Below are 27,754 nucleotides of genomic sequence, written 5' to 3' on the forward strand. Positions count from 1 at the left end.
GAGCGCATTAGGAAGAGAAAAAATGGTTTAATCATAAAATCTTCACATAACTTGTGAACCACTGTGAGGTCCGTTTTCAGTTCTCTCAGTAAGAATCGCTTATAATGTAATTTTATTACTAAATTACCAAGATACTCATGCCTAATGGTGCACATTCAAAGCCGAACACCGCTGATACTAGCAGAGATAGACTGTTAGAATAACAGCTGAAAGCCAACCAGATCAGACCTCTGATAATAAATGGTTTTAGCAACATAAGGGAGGATGCTATTCCAACACCCAACCACTATTAATTTACAGTAGAATCAAATGGTGAAAATGTATCCTTTTTTTCTTTTTTAAACACAAATAATACATCAAGTCTTCAATGGCCCATTTATCCAGAGAAGGAAATTCTCCCAAGCTTTATTTTCTTAGTGAGAGCAGGTGGGTTGAGCTAAATACTTCAGAATGTAACATATCTGTCTCCATTAATGGTGGCAGAATCTTCCATGTCAAAGCATTCTGGGTGGGCCTCGCTTGCTTGGAGAAAAGGTAGCATCTCCACATGCCTCGGACTCTGCTGTTGTGTTTTTCTAAAAGAAAAACTTCGTTACTGCAAGAGAGAGAAAAAAGAAGAAAGATGGAGCATGAAACAATAGTGCCTTTGAATTTCTCCTGCTCATTTTGCATGTTAATATTGGCAAAAGGCAGGCAGTCAGTGTTCCTATTTGTATTGGAGGTGTACTTCTCATGGAAAATTTGTTTGAAACATCTCTAGAAAATTAAACTTTCTTAGAAAATTGAGGAAAATTAATTAAGGGAATAGTTGCCCCACAATGAAAATTCTGTCATTATTTACCCTCATGTCACTTCACATGACATCGTCATTTTTATGCTGGGTTCAGACTACATGATGTCAGCCTGATATTTGACGTAGGGTGTCTTGGTGATTCTTAAACAACAATAGGCGTCAGGACGCAAGAATCGATCGTTTTATCTCGTATAGTGTGTCATAGTGTCTGTGACCCTTCACAATGTCCCGACAGAAAGACTAGCATGTTTAATTGTTTGCTGTCCTCCACAACAAGTTCTGCGACATTGACCAGTAGGAAGACAGAAGCTCTTCCGTATAACATGGTGAAACGAAAGCGAGACAATGGTATTGGTGCTGCTAGGTGGAATTATACAATGGAGGAAAGGTTCAAAGAGTGATGGCAACAACTTCTGCCTTTATGATTGGTCGGGAAGCAACGTGTAGTCTAACAATTTTCTTGTCCACTAGAATTAAATAAAATGACACAGTGACTATCGTAACAGACAAAAATATTGTGTAGTCTGAACCCGGCATTAAAGTGCCCCTATTATGGATTTTTGAAAATTACCTTTCATGTAGTGTGTAACATAGGTCTAAGTGAATGAAAACATCCTGCAAAGTTTTAAATCTGAAAGTGCACCGTATATAAAGTTATTGTCTCTCAAAAGTAAGAGTCGACTCTGAGTCAATTAAACAAGTTGTTTGTAAAACGAATCCCAAGCCGTTTTGTTGTGACGTAACAACGAAACATTAGCATATTGCCTGCCCACTTATTGCGCACGCAGACGCCAGGGAACATTCATTTTTTTCAACAATACCACAGCAGTACAATCTTTTGTTGTGTTCCCGTCATTTTACTGACGACTGCATCTCAAACCTCCAGGAGTTTAAAGCAGGATTCACAAAACACTTGGTCTTAAAATATGATTTCTTTAAACCAGCTTGATCCTCTGAATCTCAACCTGTAAATATGATTAATAATTGATGCTTATATTTTCTAGCGATCGTTCAAAATTTGTAGTTTTGTATGTTATATTGTGTAACGTACACCCTAGTCTGTATGTCTCCTGCTGTCCGGCTAACTCAAGTTTCTGTAGTTCTGCTATTCAGATGTGGGTCCAATATTGTCTAAAAATGTGTCGATTAATGCAGCTTGTCTGTCTCATTACTTGGAGTAATGATCAAGGATGGAGTACGACTTCTTTTTACAAAGTGTAATGAATTATAGCTATTCACGTTTGTGTTCGGCTAACATGGGAGTTTACAACATACAAAAACAGTTTTTTTTCCTCTGCGTTTTTATTATTACAATAGAGTGGAGCTCTATCTGTATTGTAATAGGATGTTAAAATGCTAGTCTGCGCTACATAGTTGAAGTATTCTCTCTGTAAACAGTAAACACTCATTGTAATGTCAAACGATCATATAGCCATTTTTCTTTGTTAACAGTTTTGACGAAAAAGTCTGTACACATCTGGCCTAATTGTTTATCTTATGTTAGAGGTTTTCAGCTTCGCATGGCATTCTGATACAGTTCCTACAGATGCACCTACATAAAGTATAACAGTGACGCTGCTATCACGTCTTATAAATAAGGTGACACTTACCATAATTTGGAATCAGTTTCTGGTTGATTGACTACTTCAGACGTTTCATCGTATCGAATTGATACGGTAAAATCGATGCTATCTTTTCTGTCCATACATTGTATACAAAATGTCTTGCGAATTGATAGCTGTCATTCAGTTATGGCAATGGGCAAGCGGTGCGCGCATTAGACCAATCACAAAGAATTGGGCCATCTGACCAATCAGAGCAGTGTAGGCTCACGGAAAGGAGGGGTTTAGAGAGACTGATTCTCTGAACTGCTTCAAACGAGTCGTTTACAAAAGTTTGAAAACTCAGGTGAAATTAAATATATATTATGAGAAAACGAGCATGTTTTTTGACTTTGCATGCATTTAAACCTGTTGTAGGAGACTCCCAAAACAATATTAGGAACCTTAAAAAAAGGCATAATGGGGCACTTTAATCAAAATAACTTCCCTGCGACATCTCTTTTCTTCTCTGATGACATTTACTGGCGTGAGAGCGGGAAACCCTGTGACAACCTCACATGAGATTGCAGCAATATCAAAACACCACAGTCTAATCAATTCCCGATGGACAAAAAGTCCCAAAAAGTCCCGCCCTACATTTTTTCTTGCTCAAGAAGCCGTTTCACTTTGAGATATGTCACAATAGGCAAGAAAAGACTATCACAACTTCCGTTTCATGCCGAATTTAAATGAATGAACTAATTGACTAAAAAAAGCACTATAAAAGGTAATCAAAAAAGTAATAATGTTTGATTTATGACTGATTCGTTCTTTTGAGACAAATTTTTGCAATTACTCGTGGTTCACAAAAACACAGCCTACTGATTTCGGACATCGACCCACTGTTTTCTGGTCATGATTACGAAAGAAATACAGATTTGGAATGACACAACGGTGAGTAAATGATGACAGAATTTTCATTTCAGGAGAGCCATGCCTTTAAAATATTTATAGGAGAACAAAACAGATATTTGTGACTTAGTTTTAAAAGTAGTAAGCAACTAAACCTTGAAAGAAGAAACTACACATACACAGATATTTTTGTAAACTGATTTTTTCCTCCATTTAAAAAAAATTGCGTCCACATGAAAACGCAAAAACACGCTATGAAGAGCTGTCAAGAGCATGCCAAACCAACAGGTGGTGATATATGAAATAATAACCGTAAAGCCATGATGGCCAATCAGAAGCCAGGAAAAAAAGGTTATTACCGGTTCCGGTTCCGACGTCACAAGCCAAAATCTCTGGTTTCACCATCTACACGACAACACTGCAAACAGAGTTTCTAAAAATGTTCACCCTGGCAGGAGTTTTCAAAAAAGTTTGTTTTCGTGACCGGATACTGCGTTTGCGTGTGGACGAACAGCCAAACCGCATAGAAAAAGCTGCGGTTTTGAAAATACCCCTGTTCGTGTGGACAGAGCCCGAGACAGCATGGATCTCATGTGTGTAAGTAAAGATTTGATCACCGAAGGGACGTCCATTTCAGGGGTGAACTTTTGCTACCCTTGGGCATAAAGCATATACCTCACTCTACATTTTCTCTTTCCTTATTTGCAAACCATGCCCTCAAAATAACAGAAGCATAGAAGCACATAATCTGTTCTAGCCTCTGTGCATCTGATCATGTCGAGGCCATCTAATCGCATTTAAGATCTACAGAGGGAACAGAGAAGCTGGCCCTTTCATCCTACACCAAAGTCAACAATATGGGATTCTTGGGAAGCATTGCTGACATTCTTGAAGGCAGAAAAAAAGATGAACCCCTTTTTCTCAAACTTTACAGGGAATAGATAAAAAGGCGCAAGCTCTTGTTTGACAGTATGTTGATGAAATAATAAATTGTAACCACATTGGCCCTCTCTTTCTCTTCGCAGACACGGGCGGGGGCGGCTGGTGGTTGTGGTGAGAAGTCTGCGCTGTAAGTGGGCGTCAGAGAGATTTATGGTCAACTTGGTCTAGGGCCCTCTGCAGACAGGGCATCCGTCCATGCGGTTTTTACCACACTGAATGCCTCCAGTCAGCTGGAGTCGGAGGGAGGAGGATCAGATAAATCCGTGGCAAATGACTGAGGTTAATTAATAACTGCCCTCAATGAGGTGTTGTTTACACAGATGGATCCCCTTCTTTTGAACTTGACACCCATTCATGTTGCTATGTCTCAGTGCTGGTTATCTCATCCCAGCAATGGCTGCCTCTCATCCAGTGTTTATCTGGTCAACGAAATCAATAATGAAAATTTCAGCAAAGGATTTTTTTGAGATAACAATAAAAAAATACTGTTGATGAGGAAAAGTAACACTACAATATTAACAATACACTAATAATGTTTTGTAATAAGAAAAATCTATAAAGAATATGATTTTTTTCAAATTCTAAAGAGTAGAAGCTGAAGAGTGAACGAACACCATTGTAGTCCAAATAAAATTCAATAAACATGACACAACAAAAAAAAAAAAAAAAATCACTGCATTACTATGGAGCTCCACACATGTCATGTGGAAGAAAAAATAAATATTGTGGAAATGAATTAAGTAATTGTTCCCACAACTTATTAATTTGTGACCATGTTGTACTAATTTGTTCCCTCATTTTAATTAGTTAAATTGTGGCCACAATTTGACTAGAATAAAATGAGGGAACAATTAGTACAACGTGGCCATGATCTTGTTTTGTTTTCGTTTTTCCCCACCCACGTCATGTGCAGGGCTCTGTACATTATGACCATAAAGCAAATACTGCAAATACTGAAGAGTATCTGATCCTTCAGAACCTAATGGATCTACCCCAAAACCTCCACAAACCAGCATTCCAGAACACTCAATTCTACACTGTGTCTCAGAGCATAGCAAACACTTTAGGTCTCTGGGGTCACGTTAGTAAAACAAGAAGAGGAACACCGAAATCAATAGAAAGAGACTATGGGAGAAGAAGGGAAAATTTCGGTATCAGGACTGCCAAAAATGAATCACAGAATTACTTGGCTCAGGCTTTTGTGGTGAGAATGGCAAGAGTTCAAACTCAAATTCAGAGCCCACAATGGCTGGCCTTAAAGGTTCTCTCATTAGCGTTCTCTGAACGGGAGCAGCAGGGTCATAGTAATGTTCCAAAGTGGGTGCATGAGAGGCCCTTAAAACAATATGGTTTACTTCTGATGTTGCCGTTTCCTAAACCTGGTAAGATACACATGTAGAGACATGAGGCAGTCTTCCAAATTTTTTGGTTTAGTAAAGTGTTAAAAAAAGGTTTTGTCAGAAAACTTAAAAAAAAATTGTGCTTCATGTGGTATCATCTAAATTACCTTTAGGTTACATTTGTGCTTTCAGCAAATGCTTTTATCAAAAGCAACTTACATTGCATTCAAGAAATACATCTTGTCAGTTCATTAATTCCCTGGGACTCAAAACCCATGCATGACTCCATTTCTCTAAAATACTACAAAAAGTCGTGTCTGCTCAATTGTGCTCCTTCTTAAAAAAAATGAACAATTTCAGTCAGGATTCAGGCCCCATCATAGCACAGAAACTGTGCTCAATAAAATTACAAATGACTTACTTCTAGCATCTGACCAAGGCAGCATCTCAATGCTAGTTTTACTTTATCTTAGTGCTATGTTTGATACTATAGATCATGACATAGATCGATCATCCTCTTAGATCGATTACGAAAGTACACTGGTATTCAGGGACAGGCATTAAGGTGGTTTAGATCGTACCTATCTGACCATTACCATTTTGTTTATTTAAACAAGGAATTATCTAAGTAAACGTTAGTAAAATATGGAGTGCTGCAAGGGTCTGTTTTAGGCCCTCTGCTATTTTCAATATACATGCTGCCCCTTGGTAATATTATTAGAAAACATGGAATTAGTTTTCACTGTTATGCTGATGATACTCAGTTATTTCATCACATCCAGATGAAACCTCTAAATTATCCAAGTTGACAAGTGTGTTAAAGGGTTCTGTCTTGTTTTGTTTTTAACATTTTGTCATTATTTACTCTCCCTCATGTCATTCCAAACCCGTAAGACTTTTGTTCATCTTTGGAACACAAATGAAGATCTTTTTGATGAAATCTGAAAGCATTCTGTCCCTCCATAGACTGCCCTCACAACTGGAACTTTGACGCTTCATAAAGTTCATAAAGAGATCATAAAACTAATCCATAAGAATTGAGCGGGTTAGTCGAAATTTTCTGAAGAGACATAGACATTATATGATGAACAGATTTAATTTAGGCTTTTACTCACATATCAACATCGATCAGTGAGCATACACAGAAGCTCAACTGAACCTGAATGACGCACAAGATCAAACCTCTTCCAGAAGCTCAAATGTGCTGCGTAACCAATGAGGTTCATTCTCGTGTGTTATGCAGCAGAAACTGGCAAAACAGCCTTCCATAGAGAACAAAAGAAAAATCAACTGAAAATATTACATTTAGAGTCTTCATTTCAGTCATTGTGGTAGCTGTTGCAAATTGTTTTTTGACAAAGCACACATAATACATCAGATGAATAAAAAATAAAAAAAAATTGTAAGAAAAGGAAAAACTGGCTGTGTGTTCTTGGACACAGGTTTGTAGTTGAAATTGAGTTGGCTCTAAGAATTCAATGGAAGCTTGAACTGGAGAGGAAACCATGAAGGAATTAATGCTAAATCAAGAACAAAATAAAGCCTTTAAACAACGGCAAGTATTCCTGAAGGGATGAAAGAGGCTTCCAGCAACAATGTATACTACATTTTCTCTGGTGTACCGCAGAAGAACACAGGAGAGGTTAACAGTAACACAATGCTAATGTTAAACAGAGCATTTAGCACTTAAGGGTAATATATTAACCTCTGTGACATGGGGCACGTGCTTCAGCCTGTCCAAACCCCAGAGGGATCAACTTTGCTGAATCAAGGCTAAGGAGAGCTCCAGACCCCCACTCCCCGCACGCTTCATCAAAGGGGGCTGCCTCTGCTGCTTCTCCCACCCCCCTGATGATACAGAAAGTACATCCCAATAAATCACATCCTCTGATCTCCCTGCCAGGAATTCCAGTGAAGATTGCGTTTGTCACACCATTGAGATCCGTGAAATACGGAAACACAGGCCCCGCTTCCCAAAAATCCAGGGAATGCCATTAGAATCCATTTGTGTCTGAAGAGAGTGGTGAGCTACATTCTGAGATATTTTTGATCATTCAACAATTGAAAATAATCGACTTCTAACTGTGTCCACATGTTTGGTCTGGTTGGACCACACACACAGACACACACACACACGCACACACGCGCATACAAGCAAAGACACAGACAAACAGAGGTGTGCTTTGCCAGAGACGTTCACATATGCATGGAAATGGAACATTGGTGTGTTAGTGGGAAATTCTTATGAGGACAATATTTAAAAAATAACTTTAAGAGACTATTATTAATTTAAAGCTATAGTTCACCCAAAAATGTTCACCCACATCTCATTTTCTAATTCTGGACCTCACTGACATTCATTGAACATAAACACACACTGAAAGATTCTTCGAAATATCTTTTCATATAGATTTGGAATGACATATGGATGAGTAAATGATGAGAGTTTTCCTTTTTGGGTGAACTATTCCTTTATGCATTATGAAGATGATTGACAAATTGGTCATTGTCAAAAACCTGTCACATTTTTTTTAACTGTTTTCTCTTTAGACTTGTGCATAAAAAGGAGTAGGAAAGGGAGATGAGATGAGATCTTTCTAGTCATGAGAAAAACTGAAGAACTAAAATCCAAATGTGTGTTGTTGTGCCTGTGTGCTACTGGGATAAGAGTCTGTGTTCTCTGTAATATTAAAGGAGACACTGATGGCACTCGAACAACAGGAATTTGTGAGGTAAAGGGGTGGAAAACAATCAAAATGGCTGATCAAAGGCACACTGAATGACATTTGGCATCTTAATTTATACTAAAAGGTTTTGGTTACAGACTCAAACCTTTAATGTGGTATGGCAGTGTATTAGTCTTTTACACCATGGAAGAAATCACAGCCAACTTGCCAGAGAACAAACCACATATGGAGCATATGAGAGTCATATCAGAGAATCTTGCACTGTGGATGAAATCACCAGGTTGTATTAGGTCAAAATGTTTTGTTTTTTTGTTTTTTTGAGTGGAGAACCAACTTTGAATTCGTCTTGTGACATTTTCATATTCCCTCCTAGGTCTTCTCATTGTTTCCTTTCTACACTTTTCTGTTAATAATCAAGGAAAAAGGTCAAACTCAAACAAGTTACTATATGAAGTTACTATAAACATGAAATACTATTTATGACATATATTGTACTATGCATTGTTATATAATAATGTATGTTACTAGACATAGTGTACAGTATTAATGGTGTAAATACGGAGGCCCTAAGGGCACATGATAATGGAAAAAAATCAGAACAAAAAATAAATATATATATTTTTAATGCAATGCTCTTATGTAGAGTTGGGTATCAATTGAATTTTAGCGATTCCGATTCGTATTGATTCTTTTGATTCCAATAAGGGGGAAAAAAATAAGTCAAACATTTAGATATCAACTATTCTGGGTCTTTTGCAAAACATTTCTTTGCAGCTAAATACCATGAACAAAAATCAGCAGCCTAAAGGTGTTCATGCTACACAACAAGGTTTCTTTTCATCTGTCATCGTCTTGTCATAGCAGCATGCATTCTACACAACAATGCTGACGAAGTGCACAAACTACAAGACATTTGGTCAAGAGGCAGTCCTGACCAAATATCTCAAAATTCACATGAGAGATTCACTCAAGTGATTACAAGATTTTTCAGTTTATACCATCTGCACTGTGATTGGCTGGATTAGTTCCTCCTTGTCTTTGCATTGCACACACTACAAGATTACGTGCCGAGAATATCAAACAGGTTTGGAAATATTGCAGCGTATTTGACTGCTCGAGAAGGCTCAGATCATGTCGCTGACCTGCTCATACTTAACGAGCATCAGCGACCGCAACGAGCACCGATTTGGCCGTGATCCGGGGGTTTTGCCATAGACCTTGGAAATCTGTCTTGGAAATCCAGCCAAAAGTCGTGTAGTGTGAGCTTGCCTTAACATTAAGGGCACAGACGGCAACAGGTTCATTAGGCTGCTGTCACTTTAAGATGGAATGCATGGATCCAATATACTATTTAGGGCTGGGACAATAAATCGATTCTCAATTCAATGATTTTGGATCGATTCTGATATTTTCCGAATATATTGTAATTCTCTCTCAAATCGATTCTGAGCTTAGTTTTAAACAGCAGATGGCACTATGTGCTTTAGAGACAGCCGTACTCTGCTTTCTTCCAGTTCCTTACACATACCACTTAAACCTAAAATAATGATTCATTAAATTCGAAAAGGTTGAAGCGAATTGCATGGGTGTTTGCAGTGACCTGTGTTTACATTAATCTCACGTCATAAAAGCATTCTGAGCCCGAGGTGCAAGTTAATTTAACCATTTACATGACTAAGCCGACTGCATGAGTGCTCTTCGGCGCTCTTCTTTGTGAGCATTTGAGTGTACGGTTAAAAACTAGTTGAGAGCGCCATCTGCTCTTAAAAACTAAGCTCAGAATCGATTTGAGAGAGAATCGCGATACATTCGCAAAATATCAGAATCAATCCAGAATCATTGTATCGCAAAATCGAGAATTGATTTATAGTCCCAGCCCTAATACTGTTACACACGCATTTTATTTCCCAACTGTTTATGTACACTTAAGACACAACCGACCGTGTTTACGAGGATATTTTGTCATAATTTTGTGTTTATTTGTCCATTCAAGCACAAAAAGATGCGAAAGAGAACTCAATTCAGTATTCGCACACTTTATGAGAGGCAGGTGCACGTGCTTTGGATGTGCGCACAGCACAGAAAACAGTGCGTGAGTGCCGAATTGAGCTTTCTTTCATGTCTTCTTGCGCTTGAATGGTTTAAAATCCGTGTCTCTTGGAAATTTGGAACTGGTTCTAAAATGGAACCGGTCCTTGATACCAAACTCTACTCTTATGGTTAGTTGTAAAACTTTCACGTTCCTCTGAGAAACTTTGTGTTCGCTTGCAAAAGCACTGAAATATAGTATTTTCCCCATTTCATATTTTTTTACATCACCATGTCCCCCAGGCTCTATAGAGTCAGGACACTGGTGCATGAAATAAAATAAAATAAAAACTTAGAATGTCTGAGTCAGCTGAATCAATTTGATCATTGCAAGTTTTAACAACTAGACGTTAATTGTGTACTTAATTTTAAGTTCTGTGATAGTTTGACTGATAAAAAAAAACCATTTATTAAACACCTTTTAGACACCAGCTAAAAAACCACATTTCAAGTTCAACCCAGTCACAGCGGAGAGAATGTGGAATTCTAAAACCACAGTTAAAATTCCAAAATGTTTTCAGGGTTCTGTAAGTAGAGATTAATGCTAAAATAAACAGTATATTACATGTAATTATAAAGCATTGTCATGCTTGTCAGTGTGATGCAGAGCCAAATTCACAGTCAAGATAGTTTATAATATTGTTTGCTGTTGTTTCAAAACACTGCCGAAGTACTGAATGACACTTCATTAGAAAAGGTTTTTGGAAACAATGCTGCAATTACTGCATGCACAAACAAACCAGTTGTCATGAACGTCATGAATAGCAATATTAAAAATTAAGGTGGTGACAGGACAATAGTCCTAATAGTTCTAACTAAGAGAAAGATTCTTGGCACTCGATTGATTTGAACTCTCAATGACCTTTGCCTCAAGGATGAGCTCTGGTTTATTTTCTAAGAATGAGCAGGAATAAGGGTCTCGTAAAACACATATACCTATCAGTATCATCTGTTAAAATACACACACACAAAGCTACTGTTTGTTTTTAAAAAGTGTTGACTATAGTTTGTGTTACCGTGCATGCCATCAGTTTAAAATAGTTCATTATGTCTCATATAGAGGTCATTCACACTGCAGTATGTGGGGTGATTTAAAAGTAAGTGGTTTTATTGGATTTTACAAGTTTCAAGATGGGAAAAAGTAAGGGGATTTAGGGTGAACTGGGGTAATATAATGTAGGATTTCTAAGCACTGTACATTTCTTGCTAATATCACAAGCATGTCTAATGCTGCATTCAAGTCCTCCTAAAAAGTCCATACTTATGCGTTTGGAAATCATAATTAGTGGTCAAACCGTTTTTTTGATGGCCGATGCCAATATCAGAGAGCAGGGTGGCCGAAGGCCGATATAAAGCAGATATAATTATAATTAATTTTACTTAATATTTAATAAATCAGAAATAATGTAAAAATGAATTTAAAAATAAATAAATCTGTAAAACAGACATACTTAATTATGTAATCCTATTACAGTATTTTCACAAATAAAGAAATAGGAAGGAAGTAAACACTGTAACAAACAGGGTACTCAGTAATCTGGTAAGTTTGTGCACCATAATTTTGCAAATAAAGACAAGGAAACGCCAATTTTACATACAGCACACAGTGAAAATGACATGAATATGACAGTGGGTAATCGGATAAAGCACAGTTTGGAATCAAGATTTTAAAGTTTGTCAATTGTGCATCTTTAGTGAGGCTGAACTCCTGTTCACGTTCAATTCGCACGGACTGACCATAATGCACAGAATACACGTTTTTATGCAGGCTAAAATAGGGCTGTCAAAATGTCTGAAAAGCTAAATTCAAAATACTTTCTGAAATATTTGCAAAATTCGAATTATATTCGAATTCTAAAGGCAATAACGTTACTTAATGTTAGAGGAAAAAAGTACTTTATTGTCTGCTATGCCCACAAGAGAGCACAAACAAGCGCAATAAGCAAATATACACCAAATCAAGCATCGCATCTTTTATTGAAATTAAATGACATTCACTTTTTTGTTTTCAAACAACTGTTTTTATATAAAATGCCATTAATGTGCATGCAGGGTAACAAAAAAAGTGCATTAAAAACTGTGTAAGTACATCAGTAACCTGAGAAAACACGCTTCAACAGACAGCGTAATGTACATGAAGACAAAATAGCAACCTGCCATTCAGAAACAATCCGCTCACGACACATCTACATATTGCTCGTCAAAACACCAGATGGTGTTTTGTTTTTTTGTTTTTTTGACAATGTTTCCAGCTGATAAAAAGACACGTTCAACTCTGGGGTGTGTTTTCCAAAAGCATCGTTTGTCAACTATGGTCGTAAGTCCCATTGAACTCTATTGGTAACGATGGAACTTGCGACCATAGTTCGCTTTGGGAAATGCACCCCTGACCAATGTGCCAGATATGGTCAAGTATGTCTTTGCCAGCTGCGCAATATGTGGAAACATACCGCATGGTTTTTGCCACCAACTGAGAGGGTTTTCGTCAGCGTTTAGCGTAGCTTCTCATTCATATATCCATCTGATGCTCCAAAGGCCTGATGCCTTCTTCAGCACTGTCTGACTGCATACGCCATCGAACTGGTTGCCCATGGCAGACAGCGCGGTCTTTTTTTCTTGCGTCCGGTTGTTTTACAACATCAGCGCGCTCACTTTTTGACTCCTCCATTATATTTATAACATTAATGCACCCAGCACCGCGCTGTACTGGATAACCTAACAATAAAAAAGCCGCATCAGTTACGTCATCATGGCTTGCACTCCTCTTGACATAGCAAAAATTCGAATGCATGGGTTTTACATTCGAATGTGCCTTTTTTTCCTAAATTCGACGAATATTTGAAATTCGGGGGGGTTTTTGACAGCCCTAGGCTACAAATGCACACTTCAGAAAACCTCACAGCTGGATTCCACAAAGTCTACAAGGATTGTGAAATGAAATGTTTATTGGATAATAAAATAAAAGTACTGCTTCCGACAAATCGGTCGATCATTAATCATATTTACAAAATGATGTGTCTTCAAGTGAATAAAATGGAGACTAATAAAAATATATTTGTCTTTATAAAAGAAACAAAAAAAAACAAAAAAAAAACAAACACAGGAAGCCTTTTAGCACTATTGCAGAGTAAAGGATGCATATAAGGTGTGTAATTGATGCTTTTATGGATATTATATCATTCTCAGACTGCCACAGAGAATTATGGGAAAGTTTTATCATGCAGCAGACCTGTCGGCTCATAAACCAGTTAAATGAATAGTGTTTGCTAGCAAGCTTTATCACTGATCTTCATCAACAGTACACAAAAATGCATACCAACTAAACTGCACCATCAACATTCACAATTACTACTACTTATGATCAATATCTACATGAATATTTGCATTTGGCAGACGCGTTTATCCAAAGCGACTTACAATGCATTCAAGGTATACATTTCATCAGTTCATGTATTCCCTGGGAATTGAACCCATGACCTTGGTGTTGTTAGTGCCATTCTCTACTATTTGAGCTACAGGAATTCCATTTTCTTCCACCATAATTCTCTGAAAAAAAGGCAGAGCTTAAAAAAGGCAATGAGTTTGGCGTGGCTTCCAAATAATATAATTTAGAACAAAGCAAATTCTAATAAATGATCTCACTATGCCAAATAATAGAAATTAAAAGGTCTTCTCCTGTATTTCAACCTACCACCCTTAAGTTTGGAGAAAGGAGCATGGACTGCACAGCAGTCAATACAACATGGGGGTCTGCAGAGGGGGAACATGAGGTGTTTGCAAAGGGAAATATGCCAGACTGGGAATCTGGAACCTTATTTTATTGTGCGTATAGACTCTGGGGGTCTCCACTCTCGACAATGCCAACTATTACAAACATGTCATAGGCACTCTTAACAGTCGGTGTAGCATAGTGTATCCCAACCTGATTTATTTGACTTTTACGTACAGGAGTCCAGACATGTGCCCTAGTGCCCACTGCATTAGTGAAGAATGAAAAAGACAGAAGGGGATTATGTCTCACAAGTCCTAAAAAGGAAACAGACAGACACATTTTTGCAATAGTTTCAAGTCATATAAACTCCAGAGAGAGGGATAAATGTTTTTGAAAATGGGAAAGGGGAAAGTATTATGGCATGGTTGAGGTAGCATGGTTTTGGGACTGTTCAGGCCTGCTAAAAAATAAAACGGTGAAAGGCAGCTGGTGTTTTAGTATATGGGTTTTTCCTGAATAAACATAAGGTTCAGCTTAGCCTCATCACTTGCATAGACAAGAGAAGCCCTTATGAGAGAAATTTACAGCATTACTTGTAATATTGGGGATAGATTTCCTCTACACCAGATGTTGTGAGGATGACTGCACTGGAACACAACTAGATGAGGATGCTTTAATGTGGCTGCATGAAAGCTCTAGAGAACTGAGAGCGACTTCACAAAATGCAGATTTAGTGTTCAACCACCTTCATTTTCAACATAGGCTCATTGGAAAAATGTGCCTCTACCTACAAATTTGCTAAATTACAAAAACAAACCTATACATGATGCAATTCACTGCAGTTTGCAACTGAAATTACCATGTGTAAAACACAAATAACATTTCCTTTTCATACAAATTATGATTACAGAGGCAGATTTTCGATTAGGCTAATGTATGATGTGTAATTAGTGCATGATGTGTAAATAGAAACTTTTTGACGTTAGCATTATATAACCAGCTCAAGCTTTTGTATGAATGTAGTAAATTTACTTGATAGCTCACTTGGTACAGAGAGTTGGGTATGAGTCACGATAAAACACCTCAAATACTTGTACAAGCAATTTCTGCATGTAGGGTGTTTCTAAAAGGGGCTTTTCTTCAACTTTGGACACGTTTATGTCCCAGGAGTTGAATATCAATATGAATCTTTGGAAACTATTGGAAAACACTACCGTTTAAGTAGTTTTTAAGTTTAGATTTTACACAAAATCCAACCCACAAAAATCCACAAATCCATTTTAACATATTTAGATCAATTTTAAAATGTTTAAATTGGCCTAAAAAAAAATTTCAATAATTATTGTGTGAAAATGATAATTTAGAGCTTTTTTTTCCCCAAAAGTGATGGTTGTTCCATAGGCATTTTTTTTTTTAAAAACAATTTTGCCTTTAATAAAGTTTTTTTTTTTTTTTTTTTTCAAAAAGTTAGTGTACATGTTCACAAACACTGTAATGTCAGTGAAGAGCAAATATCACTTGCAAATAGACATTTTTATTGTGATATTTAATCAAGATTCATTTTAATTTGCCAAAAAAGTATACCATTTAATTGTTTGTATTTCGTATATATAAAATGCCAATGGAGCTAATTTATTCCAAAAAGTCTAAAATGTAATTTCCACCACAGAATGAAAAAGCACAATACATAATTTGAGATGTGGTGGAAATGACACTAGTGCAAATGTTCAAGACTTTCAGGGGGAAAAAAGACAGAATTCTTCTGTAATGCATGTATATTCACGGTTGTTAGTAGTCAAACTAAGCAAGTGAGAGTAAAAAAAAAAAACTAGGATAATGAGCTCAGTTTTCTGCTATACTGGTTTGTTCATTTTATTTCCTTGTGGCAGATTTCCTCAACAGAAAAATACCATTTGATGTAGACCAATCTATTCTCATTGCTGTGATCAAAAGGAAAAAGAAGATCAGTTTACCCTGAAACTATACACGGCCATTTCTGATGGCCAATTTCAGAATGGTTCCCTGCCCATGGCTACAGTCCATTCTGCTTCCTGGCCTATCGATCAACCTCACAAAACAAAACATTTCCTAAGCTGTGAACTTGGACAAGCACCTTTGAACATTCTCAAAAAAAGCTTTTGATAGGACACAAGTTTGGACTGGGCACACGCTAAATATTTATCTAGCCGCTCCTGGGAAAAGAATAGAGAAAGCCGTCTAAATACTCGGAGAAGTTGAAGACTGAAGGAAAAGGGAAGAATGTAAGCTTGTCCTTGGACGACTGAAGGAGAATATGTTTCATATAGAATATTATTGAACACCATGAAACAAAAACATGGTCTTTTTCTCTCTCGCCCAAATAAGCCAAAATACCATGTGAAGGAGAGAAGTGTGATATATAACAATACACTCTTAAAAATAAAGGTTCTTTATTGGCATTGATAGTTCCAAGAATAAACTTTAACATGCATGGAGCCTTTCCATTTTGCAAAAGGTTCGTTATTGTGGAAAAAAGCTTCTATAGATTATTAAAATGTTCTTCACATTAAGAAAAAATGGTCCTTTAACCCTTTAATTGGCGGCATATCCTGGGGGATACAAACATTTGAGAGGCTTGAGATATACTTTAATAATTCTTCTATGGTGATTTTTGTCCTTTTTTAAAGCGTGATCTATCCTGGTCCCCATCCACTTTCTTTTTAATGGAAGAGAACAGCTCGGACATTTTGCTAAAGTGTTCCACAGTCATACGGTGATAGTCATATGAGAAAGTCATACGGTGTTGAGTGTGAGAGTAATGTGCCTGTTACGCTAAATGCACTAGAATCCAAAACTCAATTCATGGGCAGTTTAGAGGACCTGTAAGCCAGCCAGCCATTTTTGGAATGCAGCATGGATATAAGATAGGCCCAGGTTGGAAATTCAAATATCCAAAGGAATGCTAATTACAGTGGAAATCAAACACCATCAATTATAGAGTTTCAGCATTACTGTTGGTCTTTTCCCCCCTCCTTCAAAAAGCCGTTCCTCATCCAGCCATCTCTTCCGGCCATTCTTTTATGATGGGAACAGGCCTGGGGAACAGGATAAATTTCATGAATTACACTGAATGCTGTGCTTCCTTCACTTCATCTTCATATACTTTATCAACATTTACAAATATTAGAAAGTGTGGGGGAAGAAATGCCTTGGAATGTCCCAGATAATAACCACGGCTTTAGAAATAATAAACAGATTATTATCGATGAAACAAGACACAATAATTCTTCAACTCAAATGCACTTTGGACACATATTTTGAATATTTAAGTCATCTGTTGGGTCTGTTTGAAAATACTGTTCTACCACAGTTTCAGAGACCAAACACCGAATCACTGACCTCTGCGGCAGAGAATTCCTAAGTTTTACATGGATGAGACACACTCTGGCATCCCTCTCTTATACACAGCTATTTGGCTAACTAATGATGGCTACAAAGCTAGTTTATTTTCTCAGTACGTGTCTTTGTGCTTGTCCAAAAAAGATTGACTCCAGCTCTCAACAGTAAAAGCCACTGTTTTAACCTAATATAATGCAACATGTAAAAAGGACAAGACTTAAAGGGGTGATGAACTGCATTTTTTTATTATTTTATAATGTTTCCTGAGGTGCACTTATAATGTTAATGATTTTTACATCAAAAATTGTCATAATTTAGAAATAAATGGCCATCTTCTACCCTGATTTTATCCTTCTGATTTGAACGCTCTGTTTTAGGGGCATGTCTGCTGTGAGACTTCAGTGTAAACGCCCACTGCTGTGATTGGCTAACATCTTTGCATATGAAATAAGTATTACACGTGGAACCCTTTCGAATAATTTTGCTGTTTTTACTATCACAGCTGTCAAGATTAACGAATCGTGAAAAGTGTTGATTATTGCATTATACGTTGATCTATTCCCATCACATGAAAGGTTGCAGCGATTAGCATTGAGCAGGTGACAGTCTGATCGTGTGAATGCAGTGATCATTGCAACGCAATTTCTGCACTCTCACGAAATGCTTTCACCATAACTAACAATGCAAACATGATGTTAATGCAGTAAGAGATTCATTGTGCTGTGTAACAGCGTCACTGATTATAATGGGAGTTTTGGCAAGTGTCCAGTGTCCAGTTTTTAGTCCAGTGATCCTGTATCGATTGTCTCTCCTTCTCATGTCACTATTCACTAACCAGTGGGCGGAGCCAAAGACACAATGATGTAGAAGTAGGCGTTATCTTCTTCAACAGAGGCAGTCTTTCACATTACTGATGTCATAATCAAACACGTTTCAAAATCAAGTCATTTTCTGACTTTGGTTTCAATAAAAGCTGTTTTTGGACTAACAAGGAAGTTTTCAGTTCTGCAACTTACAGGATATTCCTATAGTATGATGACCTCTTATATGTCAAAATCTCAAGGAAAATTTGATTTCTCAATTTATGATCCCTCAATTCATGAACAATACGTGCAGGCTGAAGCATTCCCATTCATGCATGCCAAATTCACATATTTGAGTGGATACGACGATACGATAGGTCATTTTCTAAAAAAATTTAAAAATGTTTATACTTTTTAACCACAAATGCTCCTCTTGCACTAGCTCTGTGATGTGCCACGCATTACGTAATCACGTTGGAAAGGTCACGCGTGATGTAGGCGAAAGTACCGATCCAGTGTCTACAAAGCGAACGTGCAAAGACTAAGTCAAACACCCTTTACAAAAAAAGTAAAACAACGATGTCGGACGATTTTGAAGTTGGAGGAGAAAATGAGATGGAGTTTTTCGCCCTACGAGTTTTTCGCTTACGTCACGCGTGACCTTTACAACGTGATTACGTAATGTGTGGTGCATCACTCAGCAGTGCAAGACGAGCATTTGTGGTTAAAAAAAGTACATAAACTTTTTTTTTTTTTTGGAAATTGACCATTGTTTCGCTAGATAAGACCCTTATTTCTCGGCTGGAATCGTGTAGAGCCCTTTGAAGCTGCACTAAAACTGCAATTTGGTCCTTCAACCTGTTGTAACCCCAGTGAAGTCCACTATACGGAAATGTTTTTCTCAAAAACCTTAATTTCTTTTCAACTGAAGAAAGAAAGACATAAACATCTTGGATGACATGGGGGTGAGTAAATTATCAAGAAATTTTAATTCTGAAGTGAACTAATCCTTCTTAGTTTTGAATAATATAGGATAACTGATATCATTTTATCATATTTTAGGAGATAATGAAGTAATTGAGTCAGTGGTTCTTGGGGCAAATACAGGAAAATAAGCTTAATGGTGTTTGGCTAGCTGAGAAATATTTGGGAGTTTGAGATACTTTCTTCTACTTTGTTCATAGCAGTACAAGTGCATGTGAGACTGGTGTACATTTCAGGGTGTGCAGAGGTTGAGCAAACGTCTAGGCCAGTCTGTGATGGGAGAATACTTTACGAGTCCTCTCTGCCCAGCTCTTATCGGTCATCATCCCTGTGCGCTAAATCAACCGTCTGTCTGTGAGAAGACAAATACCGTGCGGAAAAGACGCATTAACGGCTGCACTCAGAGCCCTGCCAAATGTCACTAAGCATTATTGTCAGAGCCATGCTTTAACACCATACTGCCGACCTCCATTTCCTGTTTCCTGCCCCTAGAGGGCCTAAACACAATCCGAGGAAATCATTCTGCGTCGGCCCTGCAGAGGAAGGTGTTCATTTAAACAAGAGGCCCGGGCACATGTGAATACTTTAGGGTTTGAGAAAAAGCCCCCCCGCCAAAGTGCTAAAAACCAAGCAAATAATGCATCCTACCCATAATGCACATGTGGAAGACAGCAGGAAAAGCTGAGAATCATTCATGAGGTTGTATAACTAAGCTCTGATTGATTCTCTTGATTTGTAGCTGTTCACAACATGATGAGATGACGGCCCATTCCATGAATCTCGCATAAATTTATCAAGGGAGGAAGAAAATTGAAGAACTTCAAAGTAAAGCAAAGATCTGCAACTCATATACAGCAATAGAGTGGAAATGTTACTATTTGTCTGACTCTAAACAATCCACAATGAAAATAAATGACCGTTCAACAGGCTTACATGACTTTCCTACTTAGAAACAGGGTCAGCTGATTTTTATTAAAAATGTTCTCCCATATCCTGAGGCTATATGACAATCATCAACACATCAAAACCATCGCCTGTTCTCTTTTCCTTCTTAAAGTCTGTAAAGTATGTTTTTTTTTAGAAACATTCGACTGAGTTTGAAGCCAGAGGCTTGTGGTCCCAGCTAACAATGCTCTCACATGTCACTCATCTTTTATAGGTGCAGCTGACCTCTAAATAAATCATTGCGCATACATGCACCATGAAGCATGGGACTAGTACAGGAAATCAAAGCAAAGGCCGTCACTTGATGATGACAGTCTCAAAGAGGCCTCAGACTAAAACATACATGTTTAATGTCTGCTCCCATGGTTACCCTTCAATAAGCTGCCATAAAAACTGAGAATGATCCCTTTGAATAAAATACACAACATCTAAAGTGGCCTTTGATTTATATCACAGACTTTTTAGTTTGATTTCAATGGTTCTTTAAGTTTTATTCCTATGTTTAGGAGCCTGCTTGTCTATAGCATACATGGCACATGCATGACGTGAGGTATTTAACAAGCCTGGTATGCAGGCTTGTTTGAAGTCCCATATCTGGCAGGGCTGGTTAGAATGGCCCCTCTCTTAGATGCATAAACATGTTTTTATGTTCCCCTGTCCCACGGGTCAATTTGGTGCCATTGACCTATAATGGTCACCAGTATGTATATTTACTTCCATTGTAAATCAATGAACTATGTTGGTCACATTTAGCTGAAGTGAAATGATACAACAACTGCCATTGAAATGATAAAGCAACAATCTTGAAAAATGATAAGAGAATATAAAAAGATTGCAGGGGCTGAGTGAGGTCTAAAGTCAGCATTTTTGTACAAAACTATTTAATAATGTGGAAAAAGTCACCATGATTCCAACACGCAACATTTAAAACCGTTTAATCATGTAGACTTCACTATAAGTACATTTCCGTGAATCTGCACCATTCCAAGGACTGTTTTGTATTTCTGACCAAAGAGCATGCATTTTCAGCAATTTGTTTAACTGTGATGTTGTGGCAAATTAGATTAGAGAATCGGAGATAATGATGTCACATAAATCTGGAAATTACAACACATGCTCGCAATCAAAATGTATATGTTCTACAGAAAAAGACTAAATAAATAATTGAATAAATAAATAATTCTTGAGATTTATGTCTGGGAATAGCAATGTGAGGGAAAAAAGATTCTTAGATCAAATAAATAATGCTGAAAACAATAACCAAAGACTTGTTTATTATTATTATAACTTCCATTACTTAACATAATGCATCTCATCATAATCTCATTACATCAAACCAACAGGACTTGAACAACAGTTGAGTTCAATGAATGCATGATTTAGTTCAAATAAGCCTAAACTGAAACAACAACAACAATGACAACAAACATCTGTGTGTAGCGTTCTCATCCACTACCATTCAAAAGTTTGGGGTCAATAATACTTTTCTTTTAAAAGAAAATTGATCGAAAGTGACAATAGTTAAAAACTATTTTGAGTTCAAATAAATGTTGCTCTTTTGAACTTTCTATTTATTAAAGAATCCTGATAAAAAAGTATCACTGTTTCCCAAAAAATATTAAAGACCCCCTGTAATGAAAATCAAGTTTTTAATGTCATTTATATGTATGTGTGGTGATTTTTAATATGCTTTAAGACAAAGTATGTGCAAATTCATCAGTCAACACCATTGCAGAGTATTTTCTCCTTAAAACTACAGTCTCAAAAATGCGGTTTGAAACCGTCCCTCTCTCCTACCATCACAAACTTGTAACCAATCCCATCAACGTGCGGGGTAGGGCTTTTTCTATCATTATTTCTAAGGATATTATATATAGCCTAAAAGCATGCAAAGAATTCACTAAAAAGCTGTCTCTCATTTCAGTTTGCAATCTCACAAAGTTCTGTTATAATCAATGAAGCTGTCTACACTTCACAATGAATCTCTTATTTGCATCGTGTCTACACTTTATGAGAGGATTCGTGAGCATGCAGAACACAGCACTAAACAAAAACTCCAGCGTTTTGACTGGTAAGTGCATGCGTCCGTTTTCACCCTAGAAAATCTTTGTAAGAGCTTAATAAAACACAGTGCAACTGTGAATTAAAATATTATCCATAAACTCTCCCTCTCTCTCCCTTGCATTCAATAACATACACAGCGAATTACACAGAAACACTCGTTACAACTTACAGTAAACAAATATATAAAGACCTTACGCCTTTTTGGGTGGTGCTTAATAAACTGGTAAACTTTACATTCGTAAATCAACTCCGATGAACTGTAATAAAGTGCTCTCACCTTCATTACTGCCGTATCCAGTATCACTCTGGAGGCTGTAAGCTGGATCACGAACAGTTTGTACTGATCCTTGAGTAACAAATTTTTAGCACAACCTCTGTTTTGTATTGTCCCTTTGTATTGACATTCGTTCACGAAGTCCGGTGTGAAATGATTCGCGCAGACAAATGAATTTCGGTAGAGTTTAGGGAGCACTTTCTTCAAAAACAAAATTAAACCACCTTGTCTTCAGCGGCTCAGATTTCGGGAGTAAATGGAATGAGCTATGTGGATTAATCCATCCAGCTACAGAACGCCTAAAACGCTTGGGAGACGTTCTCGTCAGTGCAGCAATGGTGGACTGTGAACTCGCTGTGAACTCGCTCAGGGCGGTTCTATGTTAAGATGGCAGTGTCTGTCAACATTCGTGGGCGGGGCCTGTGGCTAATGTGACGTCACATTGCCAGGGATCTGGAAACGACTTGTTCTGAGACAATGCTTATGATTTATGGGGATTAAAAAAAGGAGTGGTTGGATTTTTATCATTATAGGGTGGTTGTGTACACACACTGCCAACACACATTTATAGCCAAACACCATGCAAAAGTGAATTTTGCATAATAGGTCCCCTTTAAATTAACCAATCAAAAGCCTCTGGAGGTTTAAACAGACCACTTGGAGCTCAAGTCCAACCCATTTGGAGCTGACTCGCCCATTTGGAGCTGGTGTGATTGAGTGGAGGTGGGACTAATTTGCATATTCACAAATCTGCGTATACTAAATGAAGCTAGGGTGTAGAGTTACATTCAAGCTATTTTAAGGCATGAAGAAATTATTTTCACAGGAAAAGCATTTAAAATGCCATTTTGATTATCAAAGATGAATTTTAAGGGATAAAATGATTGACTGCAGGGCAACTTTAAGCAGTAACATTGATAAGAAATTTTTCTTGAGCATCAAATCAGCATATTAGAATAATTTCTGTAGGATCATGTGACATTGAAGGAGTAATGTGTGCTAAAAATTCAGCTTTGCCATCACAGGAATAAAATAGAAAACAGTTATTTTAAATTGTAATAATATTTCACAGTATTACGGTTTTAAAATGACTGTATTTTTGATCAAAAATTGGTGACCATTCTTTTCTTGAGACTTTCTTTATAAAACATTTTAAAAATCTTACTGACCCTAAACTTTTGAAAGGAAGTGTATGTGTTCAGTGAGAAGATCATAATATTCAACAACTCAAAACCATGTAAATAAAGAGAGAATTGTGCATAAAACTCCTCTAAGTTGATACAACTTTCAATTCAGCCAAACTTTCGCCAAGAAGTGTTCTTAAAATAAGATGAATTCAACTCCACAAAGTCTTGCCAACTGTTGCCTTCATTTTTTAAGTTCAGTGTACACCTCATTTTTTACAGCATGACCTTTGGATATCAAGAAGAGCATCTCACATTGCATCATCTCAGTCTTCTTGTTCCCCTTCATGACATACTGGGCGTCCACAGAGCTCTCCACAGCAGCGCTGGGAGTCCTACATTTCACTGAATGATCATCTGTGTCTGCTGGCCCATCTTTCAGCCCTGCTAAAAATAAGAGGGAGCTGTCTGCAAAGTTGTCTGACCTGGCTGGCTTGGTTGTGTTTGGTTACCTGATAAAATATTAGCTCAAGGAACTGTGGGGGTTATGATGCAAGGAGAGGATATCAGCTTTTTTTTAGTGGTACAGAGATGCACACATACATCTAATCTGTCTTTCTAGTGGGTTCTGCAACAGCAGACGCTGAACAATGTTCAGCTGTTGTCCAGATGTGCAGAATGAACAAAAAGGGGAAAATGGTTTTACTGGCACGTAGCTCACTGATAGAACAGAGGTGTATAACAGATTGTCAACTATCGGGCCTCTCATGAAGCAATATAGTGGCATAAATTTTGTTTCGATGTTCAAATTTGATCTATACTACAGAAAACGCTCAAAATGCATCTGGGGTGTTGATATCACACCGTAACAAATGTTTTGCACAAGTTTGATTTACAAATGGTCCTCACAGACCCATTTTGATTTCAATGTGTCAGAAGACCTGATATATTAAGACTTCATACTCAGATATTCAAGGCGCTTGCCGCTATTTATTACAATAGCAAGAATCAGTTCTAAGACACTAGTCAATAAGCCCTGAAAAATCCTTTATTTTAAAGGGATATTTCAACCAAAAATTAATAATATTACATTATAATTTACTCACCCCTCATGTCATTTCAAATCTGTATATGACTTTCTTCCGTAGAACATAAAGATATTTTGAGAAATGTCTCCTTTTTTGTCCATAATGGAAGTCAATGGTCACCAAAACTGTTTGGTTACCAACATTCTTCCAAAGAATATGTTTTTAAGTAAAGGCCCATTCACACCAAGGACAATAACTATAATGATAATTAGTGATGCACTGAAATTTGCACTCCACTACCGTTCATGCTCATTGGAAAAGCAAAGTCTGCTCAAATAACACACCAAAATGAAATTTCTTTGTAGTAGTACACTTGTTTCTGTTTGCAACAGCCCTACTGTGGTGTGGTATTGCCGTGTTGGGCAACACAGAAAAAATGACGCTACCCTCTCGTTCACTGATTCGCTCCCCGCTATATGCTCTGCTCACATCCTCTGATAATAATTTATTTGGATAATTGGTCAAAAAATAAATCTGTTAAATATGAGTCGGCGTTCTGACATAGAACCTGGAAGCGCTGAACGTAAACAGCGTAAGAGAATGACACGGAAGACAGGATATTGTTGAAAAAGATAAAGTTGCTATTTTTGCTTGGATATTCTCGTCGCTTCAAAAACTTAAGGTTGAACCACTGCAGTCACATGGACAATTTTAACAATGTCTTTAGTATCTTTCTTGACCTTGAAAGTGGTGGTTAAATTGCTGTCTATGGACAAGTCAGATACCTCTCAGATTTCATCAAAAATCTCTTCATTTGTGTTCCGAAGATGAACGAAGGTCATACAGGTGTGGAACGACATGATTCGTTTTCATTTCGGTGCATTCCTAATGATAATTATAATTATAACTATAACATTTAAAGAATTATTCCAGGGCTTGACAATAAAAACTGCCCGATTACCCAGGGCCAACGTGAAAGACAGTTTACAGAATTGTCAATGGTCCGATCAGAGCCAGTCGTTTGTTTGTTTGTACGTTCGTTCGTTTGCTCGCTCGCTCGTTCATTTATTTATTTATTGTGGTGGGGCCAGTGAAAATTTTGGCAGGTCAAATAAAAATTTGAACCACTGGCCCAACTATAACAACGACACAGAGGAATGATATCATTGGAATCACTTTCAGAAATTTTTTTTCTAGCTGATGAACAATAAAAACACTGACAGCCAATCAGAATCCAGACAACTTTAAAAAGCTTGAGCGTTTAAAGCGACACTGCGACAGAAGACATAACTGCAGTGTGCGCTTATAATAAACAGAACGTTTTCATCCACTGGTGTCGATACTAACATAGTTATTGTTATAGTTCTCATTCTTGGTGTGAACAGCCCTTAAATGATGACAGAATTGTCATATTAATAATAATAATAATCATCATCATCATCATCATCAGTAATAATAATAATTATAATATTATTATTATTATTATTAATTAACATTATTAGTTCATGTAAATTAAATAAAATTTTCCATGGCCCATGAGTCTAAGGCTTACAATGAATCAATCAAAAATATATTTTGGCACCTTAACAAATTTCTAAATATTAGGAAAGCAGCTTTAATATGAAAGTAATTATTTTCTCAGAATGAATAATGTTTCTGCAGAAAATAAATGATTTCTTTTCACCATATGTAACCCTGATGAAGGAATGATAAACAGACTCAATTTGATCAAATAATCTAGCGCTTATAGTTAATTACCCAAAAACCCAGCCCTGCTTAAGTCTACAAAATTATTCTGCTGGCTGCAGTTCCTCCACAATCATTATTTGGCGAATTATAGCAGGTTATTTACAATCCCATCCTTAGCAGTTGCCCAGTGGATCATTTAGACAAATGCGATTACCCCTAAAAACCCCAAAACTAGAGGAAGCTCTTTTGCATTCTGATTTCTGACCTTACTGAATTTCATAGCTTCCAGTTGAGAAGGAAGCAGACACATAAGTCTAAACTCTCTCCTAAAATAACAGCTGTCGTTTTCTCATGGACCAGGCACACCATAGGCTGAGTGAATGAATTCAGGTGGGGAAGGTATTTTAGCACAGCCGGCCAGACACATGCCTTATCGTGAATAAAAGCATCAATGGGAGTCCACCAATTACAGTCATCAATCCAACAGCAGCGACCTGATGTCATCCTACGGTTAATGTTCATGCTTACACTGCCTAAGTAAGCTACTGAATCCATTTTTCCCCACAAATTAATAGTCTGTTGCTTATAATTATTGTGCTCCTTTCCATATACAGAAATACAAATCAAAAGGGGAAAAAAGAAAACATGAAAACAAGGACAGCACTTTACAGCAGATGAATTTGGCTCGTTTTCCAAGTGCGCAATTAGGAAAGGGTAATATATCACCAGAAAGGGAGATTAAATAAGAAGAAAACTCTACCCTTAATATGTTTTTGCTGTTTGTATGAGCCCACCGCGACTTCACTGTCAAAGCGTCATGTCATTACATTACATTCAGTTCTTTCTTACACAGCAGTCGTCGTAACGTTATTCATTACATCAAATGTTTATTAAATCCACATGCTTAATCCTGAGGCAACAGTCCTCTACGAAATCAAAATAATGTTTATAATGAATGTTCAACAATAGCCAAACTATACTCACAGGCCACCAAGTAATAAATGGACGATATATCAACAATATGCTCTCTCTGGTGGACACATTCACTGACAATATGATGTATTGAGCTTTAAATCATGGAAGTTTAAACTGTGCCTTTATGGTACACTTTAAGTGCATTTCATACGGGGAGACCACTGGTATATCTAAATTAATGGCGTAAGGTCTAATACTCAATATATATCTAGATGTACACATTAGGATTTACATGAAATACCTGCATTACCAAAGACTGAAGGAATGTAACTTTTCCACTGTCTTGCTTTACAGCTCACACAACGTGTAATGAATTGTGAAATAAAACTAAGACATGTTAAGTATGAAGCTGGCCCCAGAGTATGGTAAAAAAATCCACTAGTGCCTTGGTGACTGCATGGCTTGATTTTAATTACTGTGCAGGGAGCTGCTTTTGAAAACACTCCAATATTTTGTTATATGGTCTGTGGTCAAA

General features: G+C 37.2%; 1 long non-coding RNA gene across 1 annotated transcript in view; it reads right to left on the reverse strand.

Moving 5' to 3' along the window:
- Positions 1 to 363: 363 nt before the first annotated feature.
- LOC127501158 (uncharacterized) overlaps positions 364 to 27,754 on the reverse strand; it is a 38,845-nt gene continuing 11,454 nt past the window's right edge. The window contains exon 3 of the long non-coding RNA XR_007926531.1: positions 364 to 595. This is a non-coding gene — a long non-coding RNA (uncharacterized LOC127501158). The remainder of the gene's footprint in view (positions 596 to 27,754) is intronic.

The sequence above is a fragment of the Ctenopharyngodon idella genome, chromosome 19 (assembly GCF_019924925.1).
Source record: "Ctenopharyngodon idella isolate HZGC_01 chromosome 19, HZGC01, whole genome shotgun sequence".
NCBI classification, from domain to species: domain Eukaryota; kingdom Metazoa; phylum Chordata; class Actinopteri; order Cypriniformes; family Xenocyprididae; genus Ctenopharyngodon; species Ctenopharyngodon idella.